We start from the raw sequence: 21624 nt of genomic DNA on the forward strand, positions 1-21624 counted from the left end.
GAAGTAATCAAAACTATTCCATTTGATTCCCCAAATATTAACTGTAGCTATAGCTAAGCAGGACTATGAATTATTTTAATTTTTTGTTTATGTCTGTCTGGTATCCAAAATTTCTAAAATAAACACGTATAATTCCAACAGTGAAAATAAAACAAATGCGATTTTATAGATAAGAACCATCTGAGCAACTGTATTTATGTGGTACGTGAGGCAGATGGTGTTACTGTTCTCGGAGAACGAGCACATCTTAAAAAAAGAACTATCCTAGGATTCTGTGGGGCATAAAGGGCACCTCAATCACCCCTGGGATCTTCACACATAGTAAGCTTCTGGTTGTAGGTGAAAGGAGAAAGCTTAATTGATAATAATAAAGCTTTATGGAAAGAAAGGGTAATCCTTCTATTTTCAAGTATTTGAAAGAAGTGGGGGTAGGGCATTCCAGTTAGTCAGTTGCTAACACATTCCAATCCCCATGAAACCCCAAGAAAGAACAACTATTTGAATACCTCTCAGCCACATTACCTCATTACCATTCATTTTTAACTGCTGGCTCTTCCCAGTTAACACCCAGGCTATCTATCACCAAACTCTGGCTTTTTTTTTTCTTCTTGTAATTCCTGAAGACACACCTTACTCTTCATTTCCATATCTACCATAGATCATATTCTCCCTGATCTAAAATTGACTTCTGGTAAGCCCCAGATTTTCTACTGTATCAAATACAAACTTTCTCCCCCTGGATATCAAGATCTTCCACAGTCTCCTCCCCACCTCCCAGACAATGCCACACAAGTCCCCAAGGACCCACCTGTACTCTATTCATGCGCAATTCTCTCTTCTCTTTAATTCAACAAGCTGTGTGCATTCCAACTTTTTTTGTGGCTTTCATTCATCACTTCTGCAAAGTGCCATGATGAACCAGACCCTTGGATACTGAGTGATCTTCACCAAGGCCATTTCCCAGAAATGGCCCTATCCATCTTTCAAGATGTAGATCAAACTCCTCCTTGTATCAATCCCTGAGGGCTGTCATAACCAAGTGCCACAGACTAGGTAGCTTAAACAACAAAAATTTACTTTCTCAAAGTTCTGGAGGCTGGAACTACAAGATCAAGGTATAGGCAGATTTGGTTTCTCCTGAGACCTCTCTCCTTGGCTTTTCACTGGATCCTCACATGGCCTTTACTCTGTATGTGTGCGTGCCTGGTGTCTCTCTATCTCTTCTTTTTTTTATTTGAGAGAGGGAGAGAGAGAAAGAAAGGGAAAGAGAGCACGAGCAGGGGAAAGGCGCAAAGGGAGAGGGAGGGAGGGAGGGAGAATCTCACTCCATGCTGTGCATGGAGCCTGATGCAGGGCTCCATCCTACAACCCTGGGATCATGACCTGAGCTGAAATCAAGATATGGACACTCAACCAACTGAGCCACCCAGGTGCCCCCCTCTCTCTCTTCTTGTAAGGACATCAGTCATCCTGTATTTAGGGCCCACCCAAATGACCTCATTTAGTCTTAATTACCTCTTTAAATACCTCATCTCCAAATACAGTCATAGCAGGGGTGAGAGCTTCAACATATGAATTTTGGAGGAAACACAGTTTAGCCTAAACACTCCTCTTCTATGAAGTCTTCCCAACCCTTCCAAGCCTCCTCCTCCTCTCCTCCTCAATACTGTTCAATTTGATATGAGGGCCTCAGTACTGACCAGCATGGGGTACTCAGTAAGTATTTCCTGACTAACTCATTTGAGGGTTTGTTTTATGAGTCACCTGGATACAAAAATGAGCAAAAATTTAACAGCTATAAATTACCTGCTTATAGAAACACACTCCATCCATCAAGGTTGTTCTTAATGCCATTAATGTCTTTCCTTTTGTCTAAAAGCTTTCAGAGTTTCCTGAAGTGCTAACAACCGTGTTTTGGAACAGGCTGAGGAAAGCTCAGCTTACCAGAATTGATGTCTCAATTAAAACCTCTCTTCCCTCTTCCCTCCATTCTTTCTTGGCATTTACTGTTGTCAACAGGGAAGAGGCCCCATGTTATTCATCATGGCATCATGATTCATTGTAGGGATCAAGATAATATAACCATTCTTTCTTAGCAAGATACTCACTGTTTATATTAATTTCATCTAGTCCCTATGTTTTGTTTTTCCTGTAGCTTCAGTTTATATCTGGTATCTTTATTGATCTCATACATGTCCCAAAGAGAAACACATTACTTAAATTCAAAAGCAAATCTATTGACAGCATGTTTAACTGCTATTTACTAAAAAGAAAAAATTGCATTATTGATAGTAATAGGAACAAGTATATATTACTATTGTTGTAATGTAAGGCAGGCTTCCTTAGACTATATACAGATTGATTCATTCAACAAACATCTTCTGAGAATCTACCAAGTGTTAGGAACTATTTTGATCTGGTAGACAAGGTAGTGAAGAAAACTGACCATGTTTCTCTGTTACTGGAGCTTGTTTTCAAGTGGAAGGAGAAAGAAAGTGACAAATAAAATGACAGAAAATTAACAATAAGAAAATTGGAAAATAAATACACTATTCCCAGATTTAATAAAACAAGGTAAACAGGTGACCAGGATAGATGACATTCTAGGTGGTCCTGGAAGCCTCTCTGAGGAGGTGGCACCTGGGAGACACATAAGTGACTAAAAGGAATCTATAGAAGATAGAATAATGGCCCTAAAGAGGCCCAAACTCTAGCTCCCAGAACCCATGAACATACTACCACACATGGAAAAAGGGAGCTTGCATATGTGCTTAATTTAAGGATCCTGAGATGGAGAGACTACCCTGGATTATCCAGGTGGGCCCAATCTAATCACAAGGGTATTTATAAAACCAGAGTCTTAGAAGGGTCAGAGTCAGAGAAGGAGATGTGATCATGGAAACAGAGATGAGAATAAGGTGAGGCAAAAGCCACGTGCCAATGAACATTGGAAGCCCCTAGAAATTGGAAAAAGCAAGAAACATTTCACCCCTAGTGCCTCCAGAAGGAACATACTCCTGCCAACACCTGCACCTTCGCTTTGTAAGACCCATTCCAGGCTTCTCATCTCTAGAACTTAAGAAAATTAATTTTTGCTGTTTTGTTATATTAATTTTGTGGTAATGTAATGTGTGGTAATGCTGTAACAGCGGCAATACGAAACCAATACAGCATCAATGGCAATGTGCCTGAACATTTAGAAAAGGGGTTCAATAAAGAGTTGATTTCACCAATGGTTCCATGTCACTCTCCTCCATGGCACTCACATTGGAAGCACCGATACCCATGAAGGCATAAGGATCAAACTCCAAACATCAGACTTTCCCAACCAAACCCAACTTGCAGTGGTGACCACGACAGTAAATGTTGTCCCTGTATTCTCTGTGACCTTCTATCATTCAGGAAACCTGCCTTCTCCATGTTTGTTTAAAAACCAGGCCAAAGAAAAGAAACATGTTTATGTCTTTAGGTTATCTTGGAGAAATAATAAATTAAGTAGAATTACACTGACTTCATGCTATATTAATAATGCAGCTTCTTAGCCAACACCATCAAAGTGAGACAGAGTGGGTCTCAGAAAGTTAACCTTAGACCCTGCCTTTTTAGTTCAAAGAAAAAGAAAATGCTTGAAACAAGAGAACCCATACAATATCAGGATTTTCCCTTTTTTTTTCAGGAGCGGGTTGGGTAATTCCTAACGCACATTGTCAAAGAAAATTTCTAATATTTATTAACTTTAATTTGAATGTAAAAGGTAGTAATTGCTCCCAGAGATATTTTTTAAGTTTATTTATTGATTTTCAGAGAGAGAAAGAGTGCCTGTGAGTGAGAGAGGGGCAGAGAGAGAGGGTGGAGAGAGAATCCCAAGCAGGCTCCACTCTCAGCGCAGAGCCCGATGCGGGGCTCAAACCCATGAACCGTGAGATCACACCCTGGCCGAAATCAAGAGTCAGACACTCAACCAACTGACCCACCCAGGTGCTCCTGGCTCTCAGGGATGTTTTTAAAATGTAATTTTGCAGAAATGCCTTCTTTCAAATTACTACATAAGAATGATTTGTGATTTTAAAAACTATTAATCAAACACTTCAGTATCATAGAATAATATGGAGAAAACCCTTAAAGCTCATATAATACAACACCCTTATTTTACAAACAAGGAAAGTGAGGCCAGTGTGGGCAAAGGTCATTTGCAATGTCACACTACTTGGCGGCAGAGACCATTCCCATCACACTTCATCCTGGCTTCCATTCTGCAGCTTGGAGGTGCTCACAGGTTTTACAGGGTTCATATGAGTAATCATTTTTTTTTCATTTTTTTTTAATGTTTACTTATTTTTGAGACAGAGAGAGAGACAGAGCATGAATGGGGGAGGGTCAGAGAGAGAGGGAGACACAGAATCCGAAACAGGCTCCAGGCTCTGAGCCATCAGCCCAGAGCCCGACGCGGGGCTCGAACTCACGGACTGTGAGATCATGACCTGAGCCAAAGTCGGACGCTTAACCAACTGAGCCACCCAGGCACCCCATATGAGTAATTATTTAAAAAAAAGAGCATTTTGGGGTGCCTGAGTAGCTCAGTTGGTTAAGTGTCTGACTTCAACTCGGGTCATGATCTTGCAGTTTGTGAATTCAAGCCCCGCGTCAGGCTCTGTGCTGACGGCTCAGAGCCCGGAGCCTGCTTCGCATTCTGTGTCTCCCTCTCTCTCTGCCCCTCCCCTGCTTGCACTCTGTCTTTCTGTTTCTCTCTTTCAAAGATAAATAAACATCAGGGGCACCTGAGTGGCTCAGTCAGTTAAGCATCCAACTTCAGCTCAGGTCATGATTTCATGGTTCGTGGGTTTGAGCCCCGTGTCGGGCTCTGTGTTGACAGCTCGGAGCCTGGAGCCTCCTTCGTATTCTGTGTCTCCTCCTCTGCCCCTCCCATGCTCATGTTCTGTCTCTCTGAGTCTCTCAATAAATAAATGTTAAAAATTTTTTTAATAAAAAAGGAGCATTTTTAGAGCCATTAAAATGCTCTAATGAGCTTTTTTAATATATATGAAAACAAAACTTAAATAATGAAAAGCAGTGTTTAGAACTTTTTCATCAGAACAGTCAATAATGTTACCACATCTGACACAGAGCACATGTTCTGAGGCCAATTTGATTACAACCTAAGAAATTAAGAATTAGTTTAAAGTAGGTATCTCTTAAGGAAAAAAAAATTACATAGGTATGGTAAATTGTGTGAGCGTATGTGTGTGTTTTCAGGACTGAGAGAAGTAGTGAGGCGGACATTTATAGAAGCTGTGAAACAAAAGATTAAGGGGAAAACATGCAAAGATATAAAATAACTATCCAGATGGCAAGAAAACTTCATAAATCAATAAAATTACATAAGGATAATTTTAATTTCAAATTTCAAAAATGAATCACAGAATTTTAGGACCAGAAGAACCTGATATAAATTTCCAGATTGAGGCCTATTTATTATTCATGGCTAAGAGCTGAAATTTAAATATGAAGTTAACATAGCTCCATGCTCCTGTGCATTTTGCCTCTCGGCAGCCTTTTTCTCCTGATATCTCCTGGAGCCAATGAACCAGGGCCAACCTACATAACCCAAAGATCAAATAAATACAAAGGAACTTTTGAAGACTGCTTTATTCATAACCCTTTTTGAAAGCTAAGTTGACGCTAAAACTTTCATGGTAGAATTGGAACTCTGACACAAAGAGAAAGACAAGGTAGTCTGGGTGTTTAATTAAGCCCAACTTGAATGAATCAATGAATACCAATGGGTGGGAATATTCCCAATCAAATGGTATTGTGCAGCACAATAACTGTGAAAGTAATGAACATTATTAAAAAGAAGTCTTTAATGCAAGTAACAGAATCTCTGGCTTTTCTGATCCTACATACTTCTTTGCCATTTGATTGCTTCAACTGAGTTTTTAAAAAAATGCAAGTGTAATTCCTGGCATCTAATACACCTTGAGCTCAGTAAAAAACGAAATACCAATAATCACTTGCATATATTATCCCTTTTTTTCTACAACAGAAAAGGCCAATTGAAAAATGACCATCATTTCACTGTAGTTACTCCATTGCCTTGCATGGACTTTGGACAAAACAGCTCAAAGAGACACATCTAGTAACCTTAAGATTCTTCATTCTACAATTTGTTGTGGCCACATGAACAAGATAGTTTTCCCCTGGCTAGTTAGTTAAGATATGGAAATAATTTTATGAAGTAGAATTCTGTGAGAAAATAACATGAGTAAGCCTAAAGTGTGGCCAATTCCCATGATCTTGCCCTCCAGATGAACTTGCTCTCCAACTGAAATGCCTGTCCTTGCACTGACTTTATTTGACGTGAAAAATTTTACAATCAATGTAAACATGTTCAATTGATGTGGCAAACCCTTGTTTTGAGATGGATGACCCAAGGATAGATATGATGCCATAGAAATCTCTGCACCTAGAGTACCTCTAGGTGAAGCCGTATATACCACGCATGCGCACGCACACACACACACACACACACACACACACACACACACAAACTTTAGAAACAAGGCTTTCTTTAGATGAGTTTTTGAGAGGCATTCTCTGAATTTACCTTGCTGAAGTGTCCAGTTCTGGTGGCACTGAACACCCTAAAGTCTGTGATTCCCTGGCAGCCACGGGCCCTTGTCTCCAGTGGCCCCTCTGCTCCGATAAACTGGAAGCACAGAGACTATGCTGACACAGACACCAGCTCGATTTTCCCATCTCCATTCAGGAAGTCAGGCAGCCTCATTACCTATTTATGCTCCAACCATCTTCTGATACATCAGTCTCTCCATCATTTTGGCCATTAACTGCCCATTACTAGGCATTCATTTAAGGTCTGAACAAGAGACGCTTATTCGTATAATTTTGAAGTCAAAGCAGATCTTTAAGATCTTTAGTAGCCAGAGAACAATATAATATGTAGTCATATTGAGCTGTAACTAAATCTGAGTGCAAGAAACCCCAATGTTTAGATGCAACAAAATCAGCAGACAAAATGAGCAGACAAAAGATGAATCAGTCTTGAAAAATGGATACTCTTCCTGAATGAAAAAGGCTTGGGAGAAAGATGACAGGCCTTCCAGGCCCCACTAGTGACTTGATATTTGATTTAAGAGTGGAGTTATGAAAACTTTCTATACTTCATCTTGCTTATCCCTAAATGTGAAAGGGTATTAATTATAGAATGCTGTGAGAAAAATGCTTTAAAATTTTTGTTTATGGACAAAGTATATAGAAGCTGGTTACAAAGAATAATCTAACTACTGAAAGCTAAACAAAAGACAGGTGAAAAAAAAAAGCAGAGGAGGGAAAATGAGTAGGTAGTTAAGCTATGATGTTATCAAATGAGTAAGTAGTGAGTTCAGCTCTAAATCAGATCATTTGAAAAGCAGCCTTGGAGAGAAGGGTTGTGTCTGCCAGCTGGGTCACACTCTCTCCTGGAGGCAACATCGGAAAAAGGCCAAGTCCAAAGAATAAACTTAAGGATGGTGAATTCATCACATCAAGATTCACTTCACTCAGTTCTGGTATGTCAATGGACTTTTGTCTGCTTGCTTGCTTAATTTCATCTTCTTTACAAAGACATTAGAGATGTCTGAGAGTTATGTCTCATTTCCACTAAAAGGCCAGCTCCAAGCGTCCAAAGAAAGCAGAATCAGAAGTAACACTGAACAAAATCCCATGATGAATACCCAGAACATAAGAATTCCATAACATTTCCTTTGAGAAACAAATTCTCATGGGATAAAAAGGGTTTTTCTCTCCTAGAACTAAAGACTGTAACTAAACATAACTCCAGAGGGCTTTCTGCTCACACAAAAACATAAAAACATAAACTTATACATACATATACTAAACTTTAAAAGGACCAGATTCCTCATTTGCCAACATATCTCAACTGTCCAAAAGTTTTCCAAGAACATAGTGAAGAAACAATCAAGTAAAATATCACAAGAACAAAGCTCCTGCTTTAGAGAAAAAAAAAAAAAAAAGACAGTAAGTCTCTAATGACAAAGATATTAGAAAGATGCTTTTTTTTTTTTTTTCCACAGAAACTTGGCAGGCCAGAAAGGAGTGGCGGGATATATTCAGTGTGCTGAATCAGAAAAATATGCAACCAAGAATTCTTTATCCAGCAATGCTGTCATTCAAAATAGAAGGAGAGACAAAAAGTTTCCCAGACAAACAAAAATTAAAGGAGCTCGTGACCACTAAACCAGCCCTGTAAGAAATTTTAAGGGGGACTTTCTAAGGGAGAAAAGATGAAAATATATATATATATATAAATAAATAAATATCAAAATCGACAAAAGATTAGAAAGGACCAGAGAACATCACCAGAAACTCCAACTCTACAAGCATCATAATGGCAATAAATTCTTATCTTTCAGTGCTCGCTCTAAACGTCAATGGACTCAATGCTCCAATCAAAAGGGTAACAGAATGGATAAGAAAACAAGATCCATCTATATGCTGTTTACAAGAGACCCACTTTAGACCTAAAGACACCTTCAGATTGAAAATAATGGGATGGAGAACCATCTATCATGCTAATGGTCAACAAAAGAAAGCTGGAGTAGCTATACTTATATCAGACAATCTAGACTTTAAAATAAACACTGTATCAAGAGATGCAGAAGGGCATTATATCATAATCAATGGGTCTATAGACCAAGAAGACCTAAAAATTGTAAACATTTATGTACCAAACGTGAGAGCACCAAAATATATAAATCAATTAATCACAAACATAAGGAAACTAACTCATCAATAGTAATACCATAATAGGAGACTTCAACACCCCACTCACAGCAATGGACAGATAATCTAATCAAAAAATCAACAAGAAAACAATGGCTTTAAATGACACACTGGACCAGATGGACTTAACAGATATATTCAGAACATTTCATCCTAAAGTAGCAGAATATACATTCTTCTCCAGTCCACATGGAACGTTCTCCAGAATAGACCATATACTGGGACATAAATCAGCCCTAAGTAAGTACAAAAAGATCAAGATCATACCGTGCATATTTTCAGACCACAACGCTATGAAACTCGAAATCAACCACAAGAAAAAATTTGGAAAGGTAACAAATACTTGGAGACTGAAGAACATCCTACTAAATAATGAATGGGCTAACCAAGCAGTTAAAGGGGAAACTAAAAAGTATATGGAAGTCAATGAAAATGATAACACCACAACCCAAAACCTCTGGGACACAGCAAATGCAGTCATAAGAGGAAAGTATATAGCAATCCAGGCCTTCCTAAAGAAGGCAGAAATATCTCAGATACACAACCTAACTTTACACCTTAAGGAGCTGGAAAAGGAACAGCAAATAAAACCTAAAACCAGCAGAAGACAGGAAATAAAGATTAGAGCAGAAATGAATGCTATCAAAACCAAAAAACAGTAGAACAGATCAATGAAACCAGAAGCTGGTTCTTTGACAATATTAACAAAAGTGATAAACCACTAGCCAGTTTGAGCAAAAAGACAAAGGAACGGACCCAAATAAGTAAAATCAAGAATGAAAGAGGAGAGATCACAACCAACACAACAGAAATAAAAACAATAATAAGAGAATATTATGAGCAATTATATGCCAATAAAATGGGTAATCTTGAAGAAATGGACAAATTCCTAGAAACATACACACTACCAAAACTAAAACAGGAAGAAATAGAAAATTTGAACAGACCCATAACGAGTAAAGAAATCGAATTAGTAATCAAAAATCTGCCAAAAAACAAGAGTCCAGGGCCAGATGGCTTTCCAGGGGTTCTACAAAACATTTAAGGAAGATTTAACACTTATTCTCTTGAAACTGTTCCAAAAAATAGAAATGGAAGGAAAACTTCCAAACTCTTTGTATGTAGCCAGCATTACCCTGATTCCAAAACCAGACAGAGACCCCACTAAAAAGGAGAACTATAGACCAATTTCCCTGATGAACATGGATGCAAAAATCCTCAACAAGATATTAGTCAACTGGATGTAACAATACATTAAAAAAATTACTCACCACGATCAAGCGGGATTTATACCTGGGATACAGGGCTGTTTCAATATCCACAAAACAATTAACATGATTCATCACATCAATAAAAGAAAGGACAAGAACCATATGATCCTCTCAATAGATGCAGAGAAAGCATCTGACAAAATACAGCATCCTTTCTTGATAAAAACCCTCAAGAAAGTAGTGATAGAAGGAGCATACCTCAAGATCATAAAAACCATAAATGAACAGCCCAGCACTAATATCATCCTCAATGAGGAAAAACAGAGAGCTTTCTCCCTAAGGTCAGGAACAAGACAGGGATGTCCATTCTCGCCACTGTTATTCAACATAGTACTGGAAGTCTTAGCCCCTGCAATCAGACAACACAAAGAAATAAAAGGCATCCAAATCGGCCAGGAGGAGGTCAAACTTTCACTCTTCACAGATGACATGATACTCTATACGGAAAACCCAAAGGATTCCACCAAAATACTGCTAGAATTGATTCATGAATTCAGCAAAGTTGCAGGATATAAAATCAATGCAGAGAAATCAGTTGCATTCCTATACACCAACAATGAAGCGACAGAAAGAGAAATCAAGAAATCGATCCCGTTTACAGTTGCACACAAAAACATAAAATACCTAGGAATAAATCTAACCAAAGAGGTGAAAAATCTACACACTGAAAACTATAGAAAGCTTATGAAAGAAATTGAAGAAGACACAAAAAAAATGGAAAAAGATTCCATGCTCCTGGATAGGAAGAACAAATACTTTTAAAATGTCAATACTACCCAAAGCAATCTACATATTCAATGCAATCCCTATCAAAGTAACACCAGCATTCCTCACAGAGTTAGAACAAATAACCCTAAAATTGGTATGGAACCAGAAAAGACCCCGAATAGCCAAAGCGATCCTGAAAACTAAAACCAAAGCAGGAGGCATCACAATCCCAGACTTCAAGCTATACTACAAAGCTGTAAACATCAAGACAGTATGGTACTGGCACAAGAACAGACACTCAGATCAATGAAACAGAACAGAGAACCCAGAAATGGACCCACAAACGTATGGCCAACTAATCTTTGACAAAGCAGAAAAGAATATCCAATGGAATAAAGACAGTCTCTTCAGCAAGTGGTGCTGGGAAAACTGGACAGGAACATGCAGAAGAATGAACTTGGACCACTTTCTTACACCATACACAAAAATAAACTCAAAATGGATGAAAGACCTCAATGTAAGACAGGAAGCCATCAAAATCTTCGAGGAGAAAGCAGGCAAAAACCTCTTTGATCTTGGCCGCAGCAACTTCTTACTCAATAGGTCTCCAGAGGCAAGGGAAACAAAAGCAAAAATGAACTACTGGGACTTCATCAAAATAAAAAGCTTTTGCACAGTGAAGGAAACAAACAGCAAAACTAAAAGGAAATTGACAGAATAGGAGAAGCTATTTGCAAATGACATATCAGATAAAAGATTAGTATACAAAATCTATAAAGAACTTATCAAACTCAATACCCAAAAACAAATAATCCAGTGAGGAAATGGGCAAAAGACATAAATAGACACATCTCCAAGGAAGACATCCAGATGGCCAAATGACACATGAAAAAATGCTCAACATCACTCATCATCAGGGAAATACAAATGAAAACCACAATGAGATACCACCTTACACCTGTCAGAATGGTTAACATTAACAACTCAGGCAACAACAGATGTTGGCAAGGATGAGGAGAAAGAGGATCTCTTTTGCATTGTTCTTGGGAATGCAAGCTGGTGCAGCCACTCTGGAAAACAGAATCCAGGTTTCTCAAAAAATTAAAAATAGAACTACCCCACAACCCAGCAACTGCACTACTAGGCATTTATCCACAGGATATAGGTATGCTGTTTTGAAGGGACACATGCACCCCCATGTTTATAGCAGCACTATCAACAATAGCCAAAGTATGGAAAGAGCCCAAATGTCCATTGATGGATGAATGGATAAAGAAGATGTGGTATATATATACAATGGAGTATTACTCAGCGATCAAAAAGAATGAAATCTTGCCATTTGCAACTACGTGGATGGAACCGGAGGGTATTATGCTAAGTGAAATTAGAGAAAGACAATCATATGACTTCACCCATATGAGGACGTTAAGAGACAAAACAGATGAACATAAGGGAAGGGAAACAAAAATAATATAAAAACAGGGAGGGGACAAAACATAAGAGACTCAGAAATATGGAGAACAAACTGAGGGTTGCTGGAGGGGTTGTGGGAGGGGGGATGGGCTAAATGGGTAAGGGGCATTAAGGAATCTACTCCTAAAATCATTGTTTCACTATATGCTAATTTGGATGTAAATTTTAAAAAATAAATAAATAATAAGTACATTAAAAAATTAAAAAATTTTTTCAATATTGGTCACTCTGATGTATACCTGATACTTATAGGCTATTGTATGTCAATTATACCTCAATAAAAAATTATTTTCAATTAAAAAAAAAGATGTTTTTTCACCTGTAACTTAACAGTCACCCACCAAGGGCTTTCTTTATTAGGACACCAAATGAGAGAATTCCAGAGATAAGAATTCCTGCAAAAATATTTCATTTTTTGGTGGTTTCTCAAATAGCTAGAATGAAGATTGGTATGAAGAACACACTAGTTATCTTACTCACCAGAACTATGAAGGAAAGGAGCAAAGTCAAATTGTGTGAGAGAAAGAGAGAAAATATTACCAGCTATCTCTGAGGAAACCATGTCTCAAGACCATGGAATCTTTCAATGCATGCATACATTAGAATATAGCAAGAATCTGCTAGAGAGATTCAGTAAGACATGAATCTGCCCCCCTCCCTCCAAATTCTTAAACTGAAGGGCTTCCACATACTACTAGCTGGTGTCTCCAAACTGCTTTGAAGGATAACTCTGTACCCTTAGGTTAAAGGAAAATGCAAAGAATCCATCCATGATGACGCATATTTGAGAGAAAACTCAAATACACAATAAGAAAACTGCCGTTATGTGTGCTGCATTACATGTATCTGGCCTATAATCTTGCTGGGATGCTAACTTCAAAAGCATCTAAATCTAAATAAATTAAGTAAGTACAATTTTTCAGACATGTTATAAGGAAAAACCAAAGGGGTACCCTTATTATAAGGGTAATGAAAGAAACTCTAGAAATCACCTTTTTAAAAATATTTTATTTTTAAATAATCTCTATACTCAACACAGGGCTTGAACTCACAACCCTGAGATCAAAAGTTGCACACTCTACTGACTGAACCAGCCAGGTACCCCTAGAAATTACTTTTACTTACACTTCTATTATTTATTGGAGCCAGTCATTATTAGCCCTGGAAATAAATAGGTCATTCTTGTCACCTAATACTTAGCATAAAAAACTTCCCCTAGAAAAGTGAAATGCCTTTTAAAAATACATTGACTGTAAATAATCTCTGAAAGCAGGAAATTCTAAAAGATACTGTTATTAAGACAGAAAAGCTCAACAAATCAAGTCACATTATCCACTGTACATCCAAATAATGCTTGCATGTACACGTTTCTGTGCATGTGTGTATATGTTATGGCAGGGAAATCTTGTAACCAACTGTAACCTAGAAAATAATTACTACTTGCAACAAGCCAACTCTATAAGCTGATGAGTCTGACCCTGAAAAGCCCAAACAGAAGGAACAACTGCTCCCCTAAAAGAGGGAGATAGGACATAGATCATCACTAAAGGGTCTTCTAGACTAGGACAAGCTAACAAACAGTGTCTAATGACATAAAGTCAGAATCAAATGTAGAGTATCCCTTAGCCCTAAAATGCATCTTCACACACAAATAAAAAAAACCGAAACATAATACTGTAGATTTCCAATTTTTTATGAATTTGTGTCTAAACCGGAAAAGAAAGAAAATCCTTAGTCTCACCACTGTTTTCTTCACTGGCATACACTCAGCTCTTGCTAGACACAACTTCAGGTCAAAGGCATGATAGAATTTGACTACCTCTATGTAAGACACAGAAAGGATAAACCAATAGAGTCACAGGCAGCCATGACCTCTTTAGGGTGGGTTGGTGGAGCCTGGGAGTCACCAACTAGAGGAGAGCCATTTTTTTCTTCCCTCTGTGTAAACTCTTGGCATCAACCCAGGAGCACACACTGGGCTGTTTTTAATGTTCTATACATGACCTAGGTCTCTATGGTGCTCATGTGTTTTGATATAAAGCTGAACACTCTCTAGCTGTTGCCTCTACCGGAGGAAAATTAAAGCATAATGAGGGTTTTGTGCATCTCACATGCTGGGTTGAAGAAAGGATTCCTACAAGACATCTTGATTCTCTTTTACAAAGGAAAAAGCCATTTTACAAAGGAAAAGTCCATTTTGTGACATTTTTTTACTGGTTGTTGCTCTGAAGCAAATGAATACTTTGAAGTAATATGGATTTCACTTTTCAATTAATTTATTAAATGATAACATAAAGGAATTTATTCACTTCTGAGCAGTGGGTCTGAACTATGCACACTGAGTTTCTGGGAAGCTGCCTCCTGGCATGGACTCCTGAATGAAACGTTCCCCAGATCAGCATCCTCAGCAAACTGCCACCGATCCATCCCCTTTGTCCTTCTCTGCTCTTCCCTGCATGCGTCTACCGCCTCCATACCACCTCTGCATCCTGAACCCTTTCCGTGTGCACAGGGACGCCGTGAGAACCAGAGAAGACAGTGAGGAACTCACAGTCTGCATCCACAGATTTCAACTGTCTGCAAAGACATTCAGCTACTATGTAAGAAAATAATATAATCCAGCATGAAACTGTTTCATCCTCAAGACTTTCCCTCTGTTTTAAAACTGTGAGCAGTTTCTTATGAAAAGCTGCAGAGGGTATTGGCTAAGACTCTAGATTCTAGAGCCAAATTTACTGTTCCCCCAAGTTAATGATCTTGGGCAAGTTATCTAAACTCTGTGTGCCTCAATTTCTCCACTTAGTAAATGCAAACAACAGTACCAACCTCAGGACTGCTGGGAAGATTGAGTATATGTAAGGTGCACAGAACACTCTAGCTTTATCAGGGCTACTTATGACTGCACCACATAAGCAGCAAGAGTCTGAATATGTGCAAACAGAATTTTGTATTGCATCCAGGGCTCGGAATCGTTCTTGCTTACCCTCTGTCACGTCCATATGACAATTCCTCTGTCCCTGTCTCTTGAGGTCCATGCCTTACAGCTACATCACCCTGCATTTTCATCTCTATTCCAAGTGCCTATGTATTCCCAACACTTAGCACCTTTCTTGGCACAAAGGATGTGCTCACTTATGAATTTAAAATAAACCTGACAACTGTTACCTGACAATAACATAAACAAACATTATTTTGCAAATTGTAATGATCCAAAAATGGGAAGGAGTTCTCAGGAGTATAACCATAATGAAGGCTGCTTTCATTGGTATAAACTGTTTTATTGGCTTCTTTTAGTTCTCTAGTATTTACAAACATTTATCACTGTTAAAAAGGGTATAACCCTTACCAGCATGTGCTTTCCACTGATGGTCCTTAAAATTACTAATCTGTATTTCTGTGCCCAATTTATTCAACTAACATTTGTTCATGAGGGTGGTAGTCATTTGGTTACATAACTTAAAATATACATTATCTATAGGAAAGAGGGAGAAAAATGGAACTTTGAGTTTTAGGGAAGCTCAATGACTTATGTGATTCATTTCTCACTTGTTAGGAAACAAATATCCATTTAAAACTATTATGAAAAAATGATTGTTGAGCCTATTTTATTATAAGTTCTTGAGAGAGTTCCTCAACCGCTATTTGTGGTCTGTTCCAATGCTGAATCATCTTATTTTCCCTCTTACATAGCTAACAAAACTCTCTTAATGCAATTTAGGCCCATTTTCTCCATTTGTGAAGCAGGATATGTTCAAAGATGGGTTGGAAGTATGCCTCTCATCTCTTAGGCAGAGTAGAAATCATGTGCCACTTTGTAAGCTCTACAGCAGGCTAGCACTATCTACCAACCACACAAAATAAAATACCTTGCACAAAAGTAAACCATAGCCATCCATGTACTAAACATAAAAGAGAAGTACATTTAACTACATGGAAGTGATACTGTCTTACAAAGAAGAATCCAAATGCATTATATTGTGGGGAGATGGAGGGGGGTGGATTACATTCAAACCCCAAAGTGAAAATTTGTATGGTCTTCTTTGGTGATAAAATGCAATCCTTTGAGAACCCAAGATAAGACTGAAAATACTGCCAGAGACATGGATAATTCCAAATATTTATCCCAGTACAGTTTTCAATGAGACCGCTCAACACAAATCTTTGGAGTAATAGCCCTGTTACTCATACTTTACAGACACGCGCTAGTCTTGGGGTCATTGTACTGGCTGTTCTTTCATCTTGGAATGCTCTTCCTGATATATATGCCTGGCTCACTCTCAACTTCCTTCCAGTTTTTCCCAATGTCATCTTCTCTCTGAGACATGGTGGACCACCCTATTAAAAATTACAACCTATGATATCCACACCCCCCTGTATGCCCAATCTCCATTACCATGCTCATTTTTTTTTCCTTTTTCCATAGTACTCACCATGTAACTTACCATTGATTATGTTTTTATCTATCTGCTAGAATATAAGTGCCATGAAAAAAGAAATGTAGGGTTGTTTTTAATCACTTATGATCCAAAGGGCCCAGAATAGTGCTTGCATATAAGAGGCCCTCAATAAATATTTGTGGAGTGAATTTTAAAAATGTTACTTCACAAATCAAACCACAAGAAATAATTCCATCTCTCTCTCTCTCTCTCTCTCTCTCTTCCTCTCTCCTCCTCTCTCACCTACGTACTCACACACACATACACACACACACACACAAACACACTAGTTATTCTTAATCTGAAAAAATTTTTAATGTAAAAATTTTAATTGCAAAGTTGTCAAGTTCAAACTTCATAAGAGAAGAAATAAGAATCAAAGCCTATTAAATATTTGCAACCTTCTCTGCTCCCTCATTATTCAAAGATAGGATGATGAAAAGAGAAATCAAGAATCTCTAGTTCTAGTGAAAACACGCTGCAGAGAACAGGAGCTATAAAAAGGTATGATTAATAGCTCGAACATAACTAAAATACCCAACTGCACAAGGGCCAGAAGGTGCAGAGACAAGTGTAGCTGTTTTTCTCATCAAGTGGGATATAAGAACTGAAACTGACCCCCCCTGCCCTATGGAGACAGGATGGTCTGCAAACACTCTCCACACAGACACGCACACACCCAGCTACTACCACCAGCAACAATATCTGCACTTAGAGTTCTTTTCCTCCTCAACACTTTCTGCAATGAGCATATGATACTAAAATGAAAGCATACGGACTTCTTCTAACCTAATTATTTCTTGAGAAAGAGAAATAACACAATTAACTTTGAAAGCACAGATTTTGGAAATATGTTTGTTGAAAACTGTTGGAAATTCAGAAACACATGGTTGATTGATTAAGTGTTAAAATATTTATTAAATATGGAAATCCACTGCAAAAAAAAATGGAAAGTTCTTCCATTACGCTGAAGGCTATGTCTAACGCTGGGTTGAGTCATCTCAACAAGAAGCTCAGCGAAGGTACTTATGATTACAGCTTATTTATAATGGGATCCAAAACAACAGAATGATAAAGAGTGAAGAGCCAGAACATAAAAGGAAAAACAGAGAACTGAGAATGACTAAAAGTTTTTTTTTTCCAAAAGGCATTGTATTTTTATTATTTTTATTTTTTTATTTTAAGTCCAAGTTAGTTAACATATAATGTAATAATTATTTCAGGAATAGAATTTAGTGATTCATCACTTACATATAACATCTAGTGCTCATCCCAACAAGTGCCCTTCTTAATGATCCTCACCTCTTGTGCCCTTTCCCCCACCCAACATCCAGCCAGCAACTCTCAGTTTGTTCTCTGTATTTAAGAGTTTCTTATGGTTTGTTTCCCTCTCTGTTTTTGTATTATTTTTGCTTCTCTTCCCTTGTATGCATTTGTTTGGCATTTTAAATTCCACATATAAGAATGACCAAAGTTTTATTAAAAGCCACTGAGAGGGGTGCCTGGGTGGCTCAGTCAAGAGCCTATGACTCTTGATTTTGGCTGAGGTCACGATCTCACGGTTCATGGGTTTGAGCCCTGCATTGGGCTCTGCGCTAGGGTTCAGAGCCTGCTTGGGATTCTCTTTCTTCCTCCCTCCCCCTGCCCCTGACCAGCATGCCTGTGCTCTCTCTCTCTCAAAATAAATAAATGAACTTAAAAAAAAAAAAAAAAAGCCACTGCTAAAAGGGTGAATTTTGTATGCTAAAAGGGTGATTTTTATGATACATGAATTATATCCCAAGAAAGCTGTTATCAAAAACTATATTAAAAGTTAGGATTGTTGTCATAAACAAATACAAAGTTTTCACAGAAGAAAAATAGACTTTGTTATAATAACTGCTACTTTCTATAAAATTTTGGAAACCATTTCTTCTTCAATGATCTGTTCCTTTAGACTTTTGCCTTTTGAAGCTCTTCAGATAAAACATGTTTTTATAAAAGAAAATAAAGCAAGCTATTAAAATAGAGCATCTTATCCTCTAATCCAGTTCAACATATAGATTCCAACACTCAGCCTAGTTTAGGAACCAAGAGCCCAACCTTTTATCCCACTGCCCATCAGCCTCTTCGTGTCCTGCTTTCCTTCCCTTTCCTCCCTTCCTGGCTAGGAACAGCCCTGTGGAGGATAGAGACTACTGAGGTCTGGACTGATGCAGAGAGGCCTCCCATCCCAAAGTAATTAAGATGCATTGTTACTTATTCAATTTTAAGAAAACAAATCCTACCTGATGTTTGAACTAAAACCATGTGAGGGGACAAACAAGAAACAAAATTATACAGCATAGAGCATACAGTCAATGATACTATAATTGCCATGTATGGTGACAGATGGTAGCTACACTTGTGGTAAGCACAGCACAGTGTATCAACTTGTGAAATCATGGGGTGCCTGGGTGGCTCAAGTCAGTTGAGCATCAGAATCTGGATTTCAGCTCAGGTCATGATCCCATGATTGTGGGCTCCAGCCCTGCGACAGACTACACCCTGAGTGTGGAGCCTGCTTAAGAATCTCTCTCTCTCTACCCCTCTGCCTGACTCGCATGTTCTCTCTGTCTCTAAAATAAAATAAACAAACAAACAAACTTGTGAAAGTGCTATGTTGTACATACCTGGAACTAATGTAACATTGTGTGTCAACTATAACTCAATTAAAGAAAAGAAACATGATTAACTTGTTTTGTTAAATTCCTGGAAAGAATTCAACTACATCAAAGCTGGAACCCACAATTAGCACCAGGGTCCAAACGTTCTACCCTCCTGGAATACTCGATAGGAGTCACAGCTCTCATGAAACAATCTGAGTAACGCAGTGATTTGAATACACAAGAAACTGGGCACCAATTTCACACTAAGAAATGATCATGATGGAAGCTTAAAAAAAAAAAAAAAGTAACATTTATTGAGCTCTTACTATATACCAAATACTCAGCCACAAGCTTTATGTGTATTATCTCCTTTAATCCTCACAACAACATATGAGCTGGGTACTATTCTTGCTCGTCTTATTGGTGTAAAAAGTTACAGGCATGCCAAGTTCACACAGTGAGCTAGTGGCAAAGGTAGGCTTTGAGCACACGCAGCCTAATTCTAGAACCTCCAACCCTTAATCACTATCCTATAATGTTTCCAAAAAATTGTATCAGGGACTTATTTCACTACGAATTAAGACTTATTCTTTTCTTTTTTTTTTCTTAATGTTTTTTATTTTTGAGACAGAGCATGAACGGGGGAGGGTCAGAGAGAGGGAGACATGGAATCTGAAACAGGCTCCAGGCTCTGAGCTGTCAGCACAGAGCCCGACGCAGGGCTCGAACTCACGGACCGTGAGATCATGACCTGAGCCGAAGTCGGCCACTTAACCGACTGAGCCACCCAGGCACCCCGAATTAAAAAAAAAAATAGTAGATTCTTATTCTTAAAAAAAAAAATAGTAGATTCTGCAGGAATCAAGTAATACACAAATAATTATAAAGAAAAGAATTGATACAGATAATATCAAAAAAATTATTAATGTTAAAACAAAAGACACGATACAATGAGAATGGATGAGCCATAGTATTTTTTTTTTCATTTTACTTATTTTAGAGACAGAGAACAGAGGAGAGGGACAGAGGTGGTGGGGGGGAAGAGGGAGAATATCATAAGCAGGATCCACATTCAGCATGGAGCCCCACGTAGGGCTCGATCCCATGACCCTGGTATCATGACCTGAGCCAAAATCAAGACTTGGACACTCAACCGACTGAGCCACCCAGGTACCTCATGCCATAATAATTTATAAAAGTATTGGCAATAACCAATAAAAGAAAAGAATCCATAATATATTTTAAATGCCTATAATTTAATAAAAGACAAATATTCTTATAGAAAAATGGCAAAAGTATATGAGTAGACCATTTAGAGGAAGAAATATGATCAGCAAAAATGCTCAATCTCATTAGTCATCAGAGAAATGGGAAGTAAAATAATTACACACCATTCACATCCATAATGTTTTTATAAGTTTTTAAATCTTATGGTTCCAAATGATTATGAAGATGGAGACATACAGAAATTCTCATGCACTGCCAGGGGACATAAATTGGTATATCACTATGTGATGTGGCATTATGTACAGAAGTTGAGAATGCACAAACCCGAAGAATCAACAATGGCTCTTCAAAATACATGTCCCACAGAAACTCATGCACATGTGTCTATCAATGGCAAATACTGCTTTAAGAGTGAAAACTTGAAAACAATCCACAAATACCACTAATATAAAAAGAAAGAAATGATGGTAAGTTTGTAACATAGAAAGCCAGACAACAATAAAAAAAGAATAAATTCAATTATTTTACCTGTACCAACTTAAGAAACCAAAAGTCAATGTTGATCAAGAAAGAAATAGGTATTAGGAAGAAGAACTGAATGTATATTTTACAACGGAAAAATATAGTACCAGAAGTAAAAAAAAAAAATCCTAGCTGGCCTTAAGCAGCCAGTAATGAAATAGCAGAATGAAGACAATAAAAATATCCAATCTGAAGAAGAGAGAGAAAAACTTCTTTCTTTAAAGTGAGAAGAGCTTCAGATCATGGGATACAATTTCAAAACGTCTAACACATGGATAAATGGAGTCCACATGGAAAAGAGTAAGATAATGGAGGAGGAAGAGGAAATTGAAGAAATAATAGCAGAAAACCTAACAAATTTGGTAGAAGACACAAATTTATAGATTCAACATCTGAATAACCTGTCTTGTTTGTATGTTGTTGAGTTTTAAGTTTACTCTATATATTCTGGATATTAATCTCTTATCAGATATATGATTTGCAAGTATTTTCTTACATTCTATGTGTTATCTTTTTACTTTGTTAATATAGTCGTGATACACACACACACACACACACACA

General features: G+C 37.9%; 1 protein-coding gene across 22 annotated transcripts in view; it reads right to left on the reverse strand.

The window, feature by feature from the left end:
• The window catches only part of ADAM22 (ADAM metallopeptidase domain 22), a 237456-nt gene that overhangs the window by 197026 nt on the left and 18806 nt on the right, over window positions 1-21624 (reverse strand). The gene's annotated exons all lie outside the window — the stretch shown is intronic.

This window comes from Neofelis nebulosa, chromosome 4, assembly GCF_028018385.1.
Source record: "Neofelis nebulosa isolate mNeoNeb1 chromosome 4, mNeoNeb1.pri, whole genome shotgun sequence".
Lineage (NCBI taxonomy): Eukaryota > Metazoa > Chordata > Mammalia > Carnivora > Felidae > Neofelis > Neofelis nebulosa.